Genomic DNA, 14,781 nt, shown 5'->3' on the forward strand with positions numbered 1-14,781 from the left:
CTGGAAACCTTCAAGGTCAGGTTGGACGGGGCTCTGAGCAACCTGATCTAGTTGAAGATGTCCCTGCCCACGGCAGGGGGGTTGGACTAGATGACCTTTAAAGTCCCTTCCAACCCAGACTATTTTACGATTCTATGATCCTCCCTAAGACTTTTGTCATCTGGGATACTGTATCTGGAAGATGCTTCTAAGGAGGGGGACTGCTTAAATTGCAGACCTGGGTTGCCTAAGCAGCATATACCAAAGACAGATCCACTTCATTCTGCTATCAAATCATCTGAAGCTCCATGCAGTGCCAAACCATGGAGTCAGCTGTGGCCCAGGCTTGCTAGCATGCTAAGCTTTTGGCTTGCCCCAGCACCAGGTGGAAAATCACTGATAGGCTGTCCTCCAGTCTTCATACTGCCCCTGAGCACTGCAATCCAGTCCCCCATTAACTTGCTTACCATAAACTGTTGCCCTACTAGCTGGGAAGAGTCAGGGACAGTGAGACTCTAGAGGAATGGTAGCTGTCTTTGGCAGCAAAGGGACTACTGGGTGTGGTCCGCTTGGAATGGGGTAGCAGACTCCAGTTCCCTGCAGAAAGCCTTGAAGGGGGGCACTTTACATCCAAAAGCTCTGCACCCACCGGTGTTCATCCCAAGCTTACACTACTGTCTTGTGCCACTGTAGGGACTGGACTCCTGGGACAAAGATTCCTCCTCCACAAGGCCAGTGTCACCAGGGGCAACCACAGACTGATGCAGCTGATGGAACTCCATGTCTCCTAGAGGTGGGTAGGGTTGTCCATGTGTCCCTTCCCTCTCCCCATTCCCTGGACAAAATGGCATGAATATCCATTCACTCCAGCTTATGAGGTTGTTCTGGAGTTCCTTGCCATCTGAACAGCCTTTGACTACCCAAATGTATCATTTGCAAACTTAGAAATTTCACTGTGCACTGCCATTTCCAAGTCAGTGATGAAGATGCTGGATAAACCTCGGTCTAGTACTGATCCCTGGGATGCCACTGCTGATACTTCTCTATCCTGGTAAATGACCATCAACCCTACTCTGTTTCCTATTCTTTAACCAGCTTTCAAACCTTAGGACCTTACCTCCAAACTTGTGGCAACTTCGTTTCCATCTGTATGGGTATCTCATACTCCATTTATCCCCTACAGAGACATAAAGAAATTATTCTGAAAGCAAACCAGCAGGCTAGTGTTAGGTTTTAGGTAACATTCAGAGAGGCAGTGAGGATGGAGTGCTGTATCCCTTCTTTATCCACCAGAGCCAGAGAAGTCACTCCCACTGACAGAGCACCCTATTTTAAGTGTTTGCCTTGCCAAAAGGCCAACTAACTGGCATGCTGCAGGGTATTCTGGGGTGGCTGGTGCTGCACTGCTGCTCCTGGCTCTGTTCCTGCTCCACAGGGCAAAGAAGGGGGTAAGAAGGTCTCTGGAACCTCGTGAATACAGTACACATAAGGGGAGGTATCCAGCTCCGTTCCAAACTGCATTTAAATGTAGTGGGTTGCCTCCACTGAGGGACAGAGGACACAGTTCCACTTAACATATGAACTGTCAGTTAAATAATCACTTAATGAGGTATGAGGGGAATGTCTGGTCTTTCCATCTGTAACCACATTAGGATTGGCACAGTGGAACATCTTTTAGAGAAAATGCTCAAAACACTGCATCCCAGAGCATCATGTACAGTCATTCTCTTGACATGGTGCCATAAGCCTGTGAGACACGAACTTGTATTGGAAAACAGTAGGGCTTTATGAAGGTCCATCTCTGAAACAGACAAAGAATGATTTGTATTTCAGTTAGCCCAAAGCAGTGCCAGGGAGCAGCAAGGGTGGGGCTGCTCAGTGAGAGGGGACAAGCCAGGAGCTAAAGGCAACTGCAGCCCAGGCAGTGTCCTCACCGATGGGGCACAGTCCCGCAGGATTGGGGCACAGTCCTGAAGGTTCAGGACACAGTCCCACAGGATCGGCACACAGGCCTGAAGGTTCAGGACACAGTCCCACAGGATCTGCACACAGTAGTCAGGGCAGGGTGCTGGTAACAAGCTCTATTGACAGCCCCAGACAAAGCAAAGCAAAGCAATCAGTTGGATTTGGGGGTCAGTTTGGGACTGACAGGAGACAGGGCCAGAGGCAGGAGTGGAAATAATGTTACCTACTGCGTATGTCCAAGGTCTGTCCCAAGGAGGAACTGGAGACCATTATGCCCACAACATAGCTCATGCAAGGACTAAAGACCCAAGCTTAAGTTTAAATGAGGCCCTGGGCCCACTGGCAGAAGGGGCAAGTGGAGTCCCCGGGTGAAGCTGGTGAGGGCCATTAAAGCTTACTGATGCTCTCCTGGCCTTGAACATCCAAGAGGTCAGATCTTGTAGCAAGGAAAGCTCCATCTCCTCTTCAGTTTTAGGTAACGTTTTCAGACAAAACTATTCTACACAAATTTTTGGTTATGTTTAGGTCTCTCAAACATGCATGTTTTAGCAAGTGAGCTATTTAAAATCATCTTCAAAAATATCAAATATCTTCAAAAAGTTCTGCCCTAAATACAAACAGAACCTTTTGATGATGCTAGAGTTACCACAAGATTACCTTGTTTTAATTCAGTGAATTTTGACCACAACTCTTTAGAAACTGAAAGCTGTTAGTGAGTCATTCTACTTCCCTTGTACTTCAAGCTTGTCTCTTTTTAGAAGAGGTTATACGTACTTGTTTGTGAAATCTTTTCAATAAGGCTCCAAGTTGGAGGTTGGAGGTCATTTTTTGCAGCTCAGTCCCCACTGCTTGAAAATCGTAGCAGTAATTTTCCATTCTCTAGAGCTTCACAGACAGCAACTGGATCATAAAAAAACAACTGTTGCTTCTGACTTAATTTTCCAGGCATACATATCACCCACAAGGAAGCTTGGGGCTAAGTGCAGTAAGGCTGTTATTTGTCTTACTTCAAGGACATATAAACAAACCCACTGTGATTTATTACTACAGACAAAGTAAATGAAATAGATAGGGAATATCCATTCATGAGGTACTAACAAGTGCAGGAGCAATGCACCGATGTGTGAATAATAAAAACGATCTATCAAGATAGACTGCATGATGTAAAGGCAATTTGTTATTCAGTACAGTTTAAAAAATCCAAATATTTTCTTTCCTTTTTTACAGATAATTTTGCAGAGCAAAACATACAAAAATCAGCAAAGAAATTAGTCTGTCTTGATTATTATCATTTACATTTTTGATTGGATTCTGTTCTGCTGAACAAACCCATTCTTAGCCAAAAAAGGTTTACATTTTCAAAACAGTTTGCTAGCAAGATGGCATTGAACAAGTTCTCTCCTAGTTCATCACTGTCAATATACTGTGAGTACTTCCTTCAGGTATTTCACATCTACTCACATTTTTCATCTCTATTATACTCTTCTCCTTCCTCTGTAAATATATGCTGTGAAAAATCCGCAAGCCCTGGATGATGCTTTCAATCTAAGCGTCTATGAATTTGTATCATTAATTTAAATTGAAAAATATTTTTTATAGCTTATTTGTTTCTTCATCTTTCCTACCTGCCTATATCCAAAATGATCACAACATGCAATTGCCTTTGGAATACACTCTAACTCTTTGCCAAGTAAATTTGGTTACTTTTATCCTTTTAAACATCTATTTTTCCTCTTCTGGCACACTCTAGCTGACGTGTTGATCAAATAAAGTCTCCTTTATGTCATGTCTCCTTCTCATGTTCTCCACCATGAGAAGGTGGTGACAGAGAAGCAAAGGCACCCAAGAATCTGTAGCTATGAACTTAATTCTTGCCCCAAAGGCTGCTTCCAGTCAACCCAACCATGCACAGATCCTTTAGATGGCATCAGAGGCCACAAGAGGTAAGGCTACATGTAATGTTATGTAGACTTTGACTACAGAAACTGGATGTGTTTTGCCATGCTGGTGCAAAGAGCCATCTGGGCTTGGATGTATCACTGATTTGTTGTCTTTGATCCCTTTTATTTCTTCTTCCACCTGCATTACCTCTGCCCTCTAATACCAGACTCCACCCTCCCAAATTCTCTGAGCCTGTCTGTGATGTTTAAGTCTTAGACTGGCTGCACTCTTGTTACAAATGACAAGAGAGAAGATTTCCAGGTGATATAACTCAGACATCCAGACTAGGAACAAGGAATTACAGAATAAAGCTTGAAAACCAAGATGCTCATGCAAAATCCAGGCACCAAATTACAAAATGCATAATGAATTTTTCATCTATTCTAAACCTTCCTGTACCTGAAGTGATGATTTTTTGCCATGTGAAGCTCTGAGTGCTCTTAAGGAGACCAGAGACTTGAGACTTAAAGTCCTAAATCTCTGTTGTGGTTTAACCCGGCAGGCGGCTAAACACCACACAGCCGATCGCCCGCTCCCCACCCCCAGTGGGATGGGGGAGAGAATAAAAAAAAAAAAAGGTAAAACTCATGGGTTGAGATAAAGACAATTTAATAGGATAGAAAAGAAAGGGAAAATAAAATAATAATAATAATAGCAATAATAACAATAATAATAATGATAAAAGAATATACAAAACAAGTGATGCACAATGCAATTGCTCACCACCGGTCAGCTGTTCCAGCCATGTCCCCTCCCAACTTCTTGTGCACCCGCAACCTACTCACTGGTGGGACGGTGTGAGAAGCTGAAAAGTCCTTGATTTAGTGTAAGCACTGCTTAGCAACAACTAAAACATGGGTGTGTTATCAACATTATTCTCATCCTAAATCCAAACCACAGCACTGTACCAGCTACTAGGAAGAAAATTAACTCTATCCCAGCCGAAACCATACGAAACCGTATTTTGGATCCACAGTGAGCAGAGAGGAAGTTCTGAGTGTGTAATGAGGCAAGACAAGGAGGCCATAATGATTGCCTTGGTATTGTCCATTTACTCACTGCTGGTTTCCCCAGATGCATTATCTTCTTCCAGTTAAGATGCATTCCAAATTCCGAATTCACAATTGCTTGGCTGGATTTTGTGGACCATAGCGATTCCCTTAGTCTCCCCACTTAAAGATGACGGTTCTCCCTCCTTTCTGGGTGGGATAGAGTCACTCCTCCTCCCCAGTCAATGGTTACAGTACTAGCGAATCCACTTTTAACAACTATCTATTGTAAACCAGAGCAGATACAATCCTGATCCAAATACAGGTGCTGCACAGCACCTATGTGACTGTACCACGTAGCATGGGAGCCTGCACCATCCGAAGACTAGCAAGAGTTTAATTCCTATCACAAAAGGCACTAAATATGAGTCTCAGCCTTTAACCTGTGAACATAAAAACAGGACTAGGGCACAAGACGATTTCACAATTCTTTTTAACTTGCAGGTGGAAGCAATGAGAGCACGTGTGCATTTATGAATGTCTTGTACTCAAATAATTGAACCTTTGTATTGCTATAAATTATCGTTCGTTATGTTACAGAGCATTTTAGTTGCACCAGTGTGCAACTGCTGTCACTTTAAACTCCTCATATTTTAATGAGATGTTCAGAAAGGGATACCAGCTATACTGTGATGACAGTTTCCAGTCTAGTAAATCAAGTTGAAGACCACATGAGCACTCAGCACTCATCCCGACCCACCCCTCCAGAAGGCAGTGCAGCCCCCTCGGTGCAGTGGACCGGGCAGCTGTTGGCACAGCACGCAACAGCAAACACCGTGCTGTTTGGGGATGTTACTAGAACAAAATATCCTGTTCCCTCATAACTCCCTGCTTGTAAAATATTATCTCCACTGACATCCGGCTATAGCTGGAGTCCCAAAGAGTGAGGAGCTCATTGCAGACACTGTTCTTGGTGAGGGAGGGGAGCAGCTCAGGGCTTCCTGAGGACTCCGGATAAATAGGCATCTGATGAGTGAGAGAGGGCTTCTGGTCAGCAAGGGGAGTGGGTGGGTCAAGCCTTACTTAAATTTAAGTTAAACCACAGTTCAGGGCTTTTTTTGTTAACGTATGAGTTTTGACCTTGAGTGGAAAACCTGGTACTAACCCTTTTGGGCAGCGAGCAGATAAGAGACCTGTCTAGAGCAAAGGGCTTTCTGGACTCTCATTCCCCCATCTAGGTCCAGAGGACCTTGACAAAGCTACCCAAGGTTTTCTGTTTTGGGACAAGAGTTTATTCAGTGGATGCCATATATCTCAGATTCCTCTTTGGAGGCAAAAACAATGGAGTGACAGCCACAATGCAGAAAGCCAAGGTGGCTTAGTAGCAGTAGTATGGTATCAGGCCAAGGTGGAACTGGCCAGAGTCAAGCTGAGACAGTTACCTAATGATAAGACTATTCAGGCTGCTGTTGTACAGACCTCTGGACTAGCTGAGGGACTTTGGTAGGGCTTCTTTATTCAGTGTCAAACGGGCAACGGAGAGATGTATGTGTACCGTATTTTGGATCCACAGTGAGCAGAGAGGAAGTTCTGAGTGTGTAATGAGGCAAGACAAGGAGGCCATAATGATTGCCTTGGTATTGTCCATTTACTCACTGCTGGTTTCCCCAGATGCATTATCTTCTTCCAGTTAAGATGCATTGCCCTCCCAGTGAAGTTCCCTTGGTTTTGCCAGGGGTGTTAGTCATGATGGGAGCCTAGATGGTGGAATTCAGTTCTCTTGATTTGCAGCTTTTCTCATTAGTTATTTTTAAGGAGGATACCTACTCAATAATTGAACTCAACCTTTCTTGTTACTTGTGCCAGCTGGAAGGACCACTAGAATTTTACCACTTGTTAGGTCATTATAGTTCATTGCCAGATTTTCTTCTTTTTCCCCCAGTAAGGAGGAGGATGTGATCACTGGATTTGTTTCTTGAGGGCATAGTCTTTTATAGGAAATGACTGTAATGCTAAGAATTTGTCATGTTTGATTCTGGCAACACTTGATTTTCCTGTGTGCGATAAATCTGGAATTCAGCAGTAGGACACTTAATCAAACATGCAAAAATGTCTCATACTACTGACTTCTGGCTTGTTAGAAGAGAATTCCTTCAGGATGCATCATTAGAAATCCCTGGATAAACTGCTAAATCCCAAAGTTTTATGTGTTGCCAGTTCTGTAGATTTTCAGTTTGCACAAAGCTTTGTATCAGAATGTATACAGGAACAAGAAATTATAGCATAAAGTTAGACAAATCTCTTGTTAACTTGGTAATAAATAGTTGCATAAATGTAAGCTTAAGTCTGGTTAATATTAGTCTCCAGCTTGTAATGAAAACTGAAATTTTTGGGTCACCTATAGTCATGAAAGTTATTTGCAGGTACATGGATGCCTGGCATGTATGCTGGAGAGTGACTGAAGTGAATGGTTCCTTTTCACGTTGTTCCTAGTCATCTTTCCTCACTGATGAGTGAAAGCAAAAGGTTGTTGTAGTCCTTAATAAGAAGTGGAACATTTTGTTTTAAAATGGAATAGTACAGTTTCTCATTTCCCTCTTATTTTAAATATTTATTACTACACAGTTTTTCATCTCCATCTGAATTAAAAAGTACAATCTCTCAGCTGACCATTAAAGTCTTACTTTGCTGCCAGCTTATTATATACAATCTCTTCCATCTATGTCATCTTCATAACTAATAGCATACATTTGGAATCCCTCAGGAAATTTAGGGAGAGAGTGTCTGAGTAGACACTGTTAAACATTGTCCTCAAAATGAACTCTGGCTTTTTCATCAGACATAAGGAATAATTTGTCCCTTGTGGATAAATAATAAAGAAAGATAGGCTAAGCCAATTTCTGAGCATTTTCTGTTTGTGAGCTGAACAGTTGGACCACTTCAACCTAATAAAGTCATAGTTTAATAAAGTCATCCAGCTGTAATGATTCGAGAGATACACAAAACAGCAAATGGAACAGTAATGGAAACATATTCTAAATTTGAACTCCTCCACTTTGATTTCTCCTGAACTGCGATAAACGAGCAACAAGTTCATTTCTATTTTACATTCACATAAAACTGCAAGTTTAGTCTGGGGTCTGGTTCCAATTCACTACAGGTATTTTTACCAGCTTTGCAGTCTTTTGACAGACAATCCATAGAGAAATAGTAATGATGTTGTAATTTCCTTTTTTATTTCCCTAAATATAACTGCAAATCCTCCATATGTATTGAATTTTAGGAGGGAAAAAAAAGGTGATTGCTATTTTGCTTCCTGATGGAAAGCCTTCATGATGGCAAATACGATTTGTGCCTATTTTAATGTGTCTTCGGTCTTGATAGTTACTAAAACTACCTGCTATCTGGGCTTCCTAAGGTCAGCAATTTCAGAGTCTTCATTTTATAACCATCATTTGTCAAGCTGATCATTCCTAAATAGACAAACATTTCATAACAGCTTATCCCAGAAATAAATTGCCAGAACTATTGACGCATGTGCAAACCATCGTTAGAACCTCTCTGCTGTATGTGTCTTCTGCCTCCGGGATCCTCTTTGCCTTTTTGCCTACTGCTGTTTGTTACTCACAGCATCCCCTAGAGATCCCATTTGATACCAGGGGTTTGTTATGCAGGACACTGCATACACATGGGAAGATAGTGCCTCTGCCTCAAAGTCCACCCCACGGTCTGCTCTGCCCAGGCAATGCAGAGGATGGTAGGAACTGTCCTCTCCAACACTCTTTCAGCAGGCCTGTCTCCACCCATACCTCCTCTCCCCCTGCCACATGGAGCTTGTACCCTTGGCATCATTCTGTGGAAGCAAGCTCGGAGATAGCAGCATCGTGACTCAAAGGAAGTAAATATGGGTCCTTGTAGCTGTCTGTCTGAAGCTTTCCCAAGCCGCAGAGGGAGGAGAGAGATTTGTAATGTCAAATCACCATTAGCCTTGTACAAGGTGCTGGCTGTATGCACAAAAGTGAACAGAGTGCACAGCACTGTTTCAGATGGACATCTGCATATATAGAGATGACAGAGGTGAATCAGAAATCTGGTGCTCTCTTCCCTACCCCTTCTGCTCCCCACTCCCCACCCAACTCTAGAAAATTCCCGGTTGCTCCCCAGTAACCACCCAGTCTGTGTGCGGGTCACTGGCGGGTCAACAGTAACCTCAGGCAGGGGACAGAGGAAGTTGCCAAACTTACCTTGGGATGAGGTGAACACTGCTTGCTTCCTCATATATGTATAGAAACAGGCTGGAAAAACACAGCAGAGAACTGCCACGCCCTCCAGTCTCTCCTGCAGTCCACTTGCTACAGGTAATCACTGCGGCACCGCTCTCCTCCCTCAAGTTGGAGACCACTCGCACCAGCATTTTGTAGGCCATCCTGCCCAGAGTTCTCCTCCAAGTAGTCTTCTTTGGACGTGGTCTGTAAAAGAGTAAGACAAAATAGGAAATAGTTACGCCTAAGTGTGCCAGGAGTAGCGGTCATTCTAGGGCAATGGTTTCCGACCCGAGGTTACAGAAGTTACAGCCTGACGAAAGGGCAGCAGATTAGAGATCTGCTGTAAAGTAGTCACAGACTGTTGTGCAGGCTACAGCTGCAGTAGTTAAGACCGAGATAGATCTCTCTCATGATTTAGAGACAAATTAATATATGTTCAAGCATCTCCTTTTTGCAGTACTGCAGACCCTCCAATTAGGAGCTGAAATAACAAGAAACTGTTAGAAAAACCGCAGTATTGGCTAGAGCAGCGAGAGAGCAAGAAGAAGGTGTGGCTAGAAGAGCAAGCAACGAAGGAAAACAGTGGCAAAAATGGAGAGCAGAAGCTGCTCACAGCACAAGCTCTACAGCAGATCTTCAAGACTTAATCATAAATCTGTAAATATAATTGTTGCAAAATTAACAACCTCCTTTTTGTTTCTTTTGAACTGGTTTCCTGCTAGCTTTAGTAGTTTAGGCCTCTAGGTTTTGTGTTGTAGAACAGTGAACAGTTTTGTAGACCCCTATTATATCCCCCACCTTTGCTAGGCTGTAAAGTTACGTGGTAGGTGAATGGATTTATACAATGAAGCAATGGTGGTGTTTTTTTCCTAAAAATTCACATTTAGTCTGCTATTTGGACCATTACTGGGCGCTGAGCCAATGTCTTCATGGAATCATTTAGCATAACCCCACCATCTTGCCCCTGAGTTGTAGAGATCTTCTCTGAGCCCATCATTTTACAATTGAAGCTACGCATATCTTCCCCCAAAGTGCATGACTTTACACTTACCTCCGTTGAATTTCATCTGGGTAAGTTTATTACAAGACTGAGTGACTTGGAAATGTCCTTCAACTCTTCATAGCCCGCTCTAAACCTTACTGCTATGAATAACTTTGCACTATCAGCAATTTTCTTAACCCATTGCTCATCTCCTTTTCTGGTGAGCAGCACAAGTCCTTGTAGATACATTGGTGATCTCTCTTTAGCCAGACCTAACCATTTATTCTCTATTACTTACCTTTTTAACCAATTATATATTGATGCATGGGCCTTCTGTCCTATGTCATAGCTAGTTAGTTTCCTTGAAAGGTTTGGTGAGGGACTTTGTCCAAAGATACTGGTCTGTTCTACTTATTCATCCGTACTCTGGAAGCTGTGATGGACCAGGTACCCCAGGACATAAATCAGTCTGCTGATGAGGCCGGCCCATTAACAGGCCTCCTAGTGAAAAGACTACTCAAACACAAGCAACAAACACAGCATTTAAGCAGCACCACCAGCAGCAACAGCTGATACAAGAAACACAGTAATGAACTGCAGGCTGTTGCAAAGTGAGGTAGACAAACGCTGAGGATAACATGTATTGCATGCTAGTGTGGTATGTGAATAAGTATGTGCAAAATCTGTAGGGCACATACTGAGGCAAGGGTCTCTCTAAGCGCTACGCCATATGAACAAGGCCAGTCATTCATTGTGGGGAGCGCTGGGGATAGATCCAAATCATTTTGACATAAGCCAGCCTCTGGCAAAGGGTCATTATGGTGTAATACAATGACTAGAACTATACATATATGTGTGTGTACAAATGTATGCATACATGTGTATAAAATAACAATATGTAGATAAACCCAATATGCATTTTAAATGTTTCTTTTAATATTCAAGTATTGAATAATATTAAATCATTACTTATTAATTGAATCATTAGTTATTGATTAATTAGTAATGACTATTGAGTGATTAAATATTTACATATTTCTTTTTTAATTATTCATTTTTTAAAATAAATTAAAAATGTCTCTGTGAGGAACTTCCATACCCGTTCATATCTAACTTTCGCCCCTTACAGGAACTGTCAAGAATCCCAATATCATATGAATATTACAGGTGCCAATGCAGGAAGAAAATCTACAACCGGACAGCTGCTTTTCAGATATGACTGAATCTAGAAAACCCAAGAAGTTAATTTCTGTTGCTATCCTTCTAAATCTAAGTGCCTCAAAGGTCCCGGATTTTGGAATTCAGGGCAGCCACAGGTACCGCTGTGATGCATGTGATGAAAGAACCAGAAATGAGAAATTTTGTTGTGGGGTATTACCCAGCTCCTCACATATTTTATAATAAAATCAGATTTGTTGAAAGAAAAGCAATGCCTTGGAAGAGGCTGGTTTAACAGTGCAGTTCAAGTCACATGTTTTTTTCTAAATAAGAATTTGGAGGCAAGTTTTCCTCCAACTAGCATTTTGCAAACTACATTTCAGATCTACTTTCTTAGAGTATAGCAATGCACCGTATGTAACGGCATAAGACTGACAGACACTGTACAGAAACTTAGCAAGCAAGATTTAAAATAGATCCCTGAGAATATGTGCAGAGGAAAATATCATAGTCATAAACATTGAACCAAGAATCTCCTCAGATGCAGAAATATAAAATAATGAAAATTTCAGAAATTTGGTCTTTGTTCTCGACATATTATTGCAAGAGAAGGTCTTTTGCCAGCGAAATACTTTATGTAAGACTTTTCATTTCTCTTTCTCTCTTTTATGAAAGGCAGAAGGAGATTTTGGAAGAACTTTGTTGTCGTTACCAACACTGTGAAGAAGCAGTAGGTAAAGCTTTGCTCTCAACATGATCAGGGCACATCACAGTACACTAAGTCAGGCAGAGCTGTTCTGGTTTTATAAGCAGAGAGCCAGTGTCACGTTAGCTTTTCTTTCTATAGACAGTGCTGGGACACTTTGCTCAGGTATGCCTACATAAATTGGTGGTGTGATACAGTACTAAAAAAACCAAGAATAAAATAACAAAATCTGTCAGCAGAGGTATTCGCAGTAGATGGAAAATTGCTCTTGTGAGCCATCATCTCAGTAGTGGATCCAAGTTTGACGACCTATACTCAAGAAAGATGAATCTTAAAAGGCATGTGGAGAAGGCCTACCTGAGAGATTAAAGGAGTGGGGGGCCTGTTTTAAGAGAAACTGTGAGAAAGTATTTGCTGTTTGGTTCCAAGCAATCATCCTCTAAAAGGCAAAAATTATTATAGCATGTATACCTATACACATAATAGCAGATATCTGAGTTAACATCAGGGAAGAAAATGAACTATTATGCATGAGAACAAATTATTCTTAATGAGCCATGAATAAATATCCATTTGAAATGAGAAGAGGATATCTAGACCATTGATGCAATCACGTTCTGAAATGGGATTTTGAGAAGAAGAGTAGGGTCAAAAACCTCCAACAGTTTAAAAACACGTCATAGTAAGTTCATGCTTACAATACATCTGGACTGATTTGGCCACCCGGGAGCTGTTTGCAAGTTCCATTGAAGAGTGGCAATCACAGTTTCGGTAGGACCATAAGCATATTGCATGGCTGTTTCCCTATCTGTAAATTACTGTGAAGTTGAAAATGAAAACATTTAAACCCATGAGAATGGCCTTTGTGAAGTGGGAAATGAAAGAGCTGTAATAAACAAAACCCTCAGAAAATGGAGTCTTCTATTTGTGTTTAAAAAACTATTTAACTACCTTTATATTCAAAGTTTTATTCTATTTATAGACATCTGCATCTAAATTCATGTTAAAACTGCATCTTAAACAACTGCTAGTGACAATTTTCTATTCCTAGCCAGCCTCATCCTTGCTCTTAACTGACAGATTTTTATTCAGGTCCACAACTAGGTGCAGCAGGCAGTCTCAGACCTTCCCAGCGAGTATCCTGAAGGTTAGGTCTTTAATGAAAATTAATTGACTGACATGATATTGAAACATTCAAAGCCTATTGAAGAATAGCCGTGGGAATAGTTCTTCCCATAGACAAAATGAAGAGTAAATATGCAGTGGCTAAAAAGTACAGATACTCTGAAAGGCAATGAAAATGCAAACGCTAGGTAGCTTACCTGCACTCATCTTAACCTGGTGTATAACAAGGGCAAAAAGACACAAGAGAGATAACACAGGCAATTTGGACACTATGACACTAAGAGTACTATGAACCCATGGTCTCAAAAGCAGTAAGGCAAAAAGCTTCCCTCAATATATATAGGTGAGAGGTTCTTCAGCCTATAGTGAAGCATTGGCTGAACTAAAAGCACTTCAGGGTGTTTATACAGTCTAAGTACAGAAAGTACTGCTACAGCCCAGGGACTGTATCATTTGCTTCTAAAAAAGAGCTTGTGTTATATATGGCATTTCCTGGAGCCTGACATCATGGCCATTAAACCGAACAGGATAGTTCATTGTGATAGAAATAGTGCAGCATCCAATATGTGTTGATGTTAAAAGCCAACAAGTTACTATACTCGGGAACTCCTGTTTCTTATGCATAATTCACGTGGGAGGAACAACAGATCTGAAGACAATTAACCAAATCCCAACTTACTAACTGATACAAAACTAGAAAATCTGGAATCAAATTATTAACAGTTTGATCACGTAGCCCTGTAATACAGTTTTGCCATGGCTAGTGACAGGCCATAAGCTCTGTAATGAGTTTAAAAGGCACCAGACCTGAAGCTTCTCAGACCTGTTCTGTCTCAACTTTTTTTGACCTGCCTGCAAGTTTGCTTTATTTGGTTGTTCTAAATTAGTTTACTTGTCTATGGCTAATTTGTTTTACTTGCATTTATCTTTGTATTGTACAACCATAGCTTGATATACATAGCAGTAGTAGTAAATTATTCCATGTAGAATGAGATATTTATGCTTCTAACATGATGATAAAGTATAGAGAAATATAGGCCTGGTAAGATATCAGAACAGTAATACATTTATTAACAGTAATACCTAAAAGATACGAGATATAGTAATTTTTGATGTAACATAAAGCTGGAGAAAGAGCAAAGGTGTAAAAGTGTGTTAGGAAACATACAGAAATGACCTCAAGTGGATCCTAGAAGGAGGAAGACAAAATTATCAACATGAACATCATATTCCTCCTGGCAAAGGACACAAGGTGCTGACAACTCACCATAACACCCACCTTCACCACCAGAATGAAACCACAGACAGTAGGATCCAGAGGAGCAGGGAAAGGGTGAGCATAACATCAGGAAATGGAGTAATTAATGATCTGGATGATGGGGCAGAGTGGTCCCTCAGCAAGTTTGCAGATGACCAAAAGCTGGGAAAAGTGGCTGATATGCCAGAGGGTCGTGCTGCCATCCAGAGGGACATTGACAGGCTGGAGAAACAGGCTGACAGGAAACTCTCATGAAGTTCAACAAAAGGAAATGTAGAATCCATCCAATCCTCACTCAAGCCCTTCTCTGTCATTGGCTGGATTGAGGAGAAAACCACTTGGGTATCCATGTACTTGACCCTGAACACCAGAGACGTGCACTCATTCTTGACATGCTCGAGGTCTCCCCAGCA

The sequence above is a fragment of the Aptenodytes forsteri genome, unplaced genomic scaffold, assembly GCF_000699145.1.
Source record: "Aptenodytes forsteri isolate BGI_AS27 unplaced genomic scaffold, ASM69914v1 Scaffold194, whole genome shotgun sequence".
Taxonomy (NCBI): Eukaryota; Metazoa; Chordata; class Aves; order Sphenisciformes; family Spheniscidae; genus Aptenodytes; species Aptenodytes forsteri.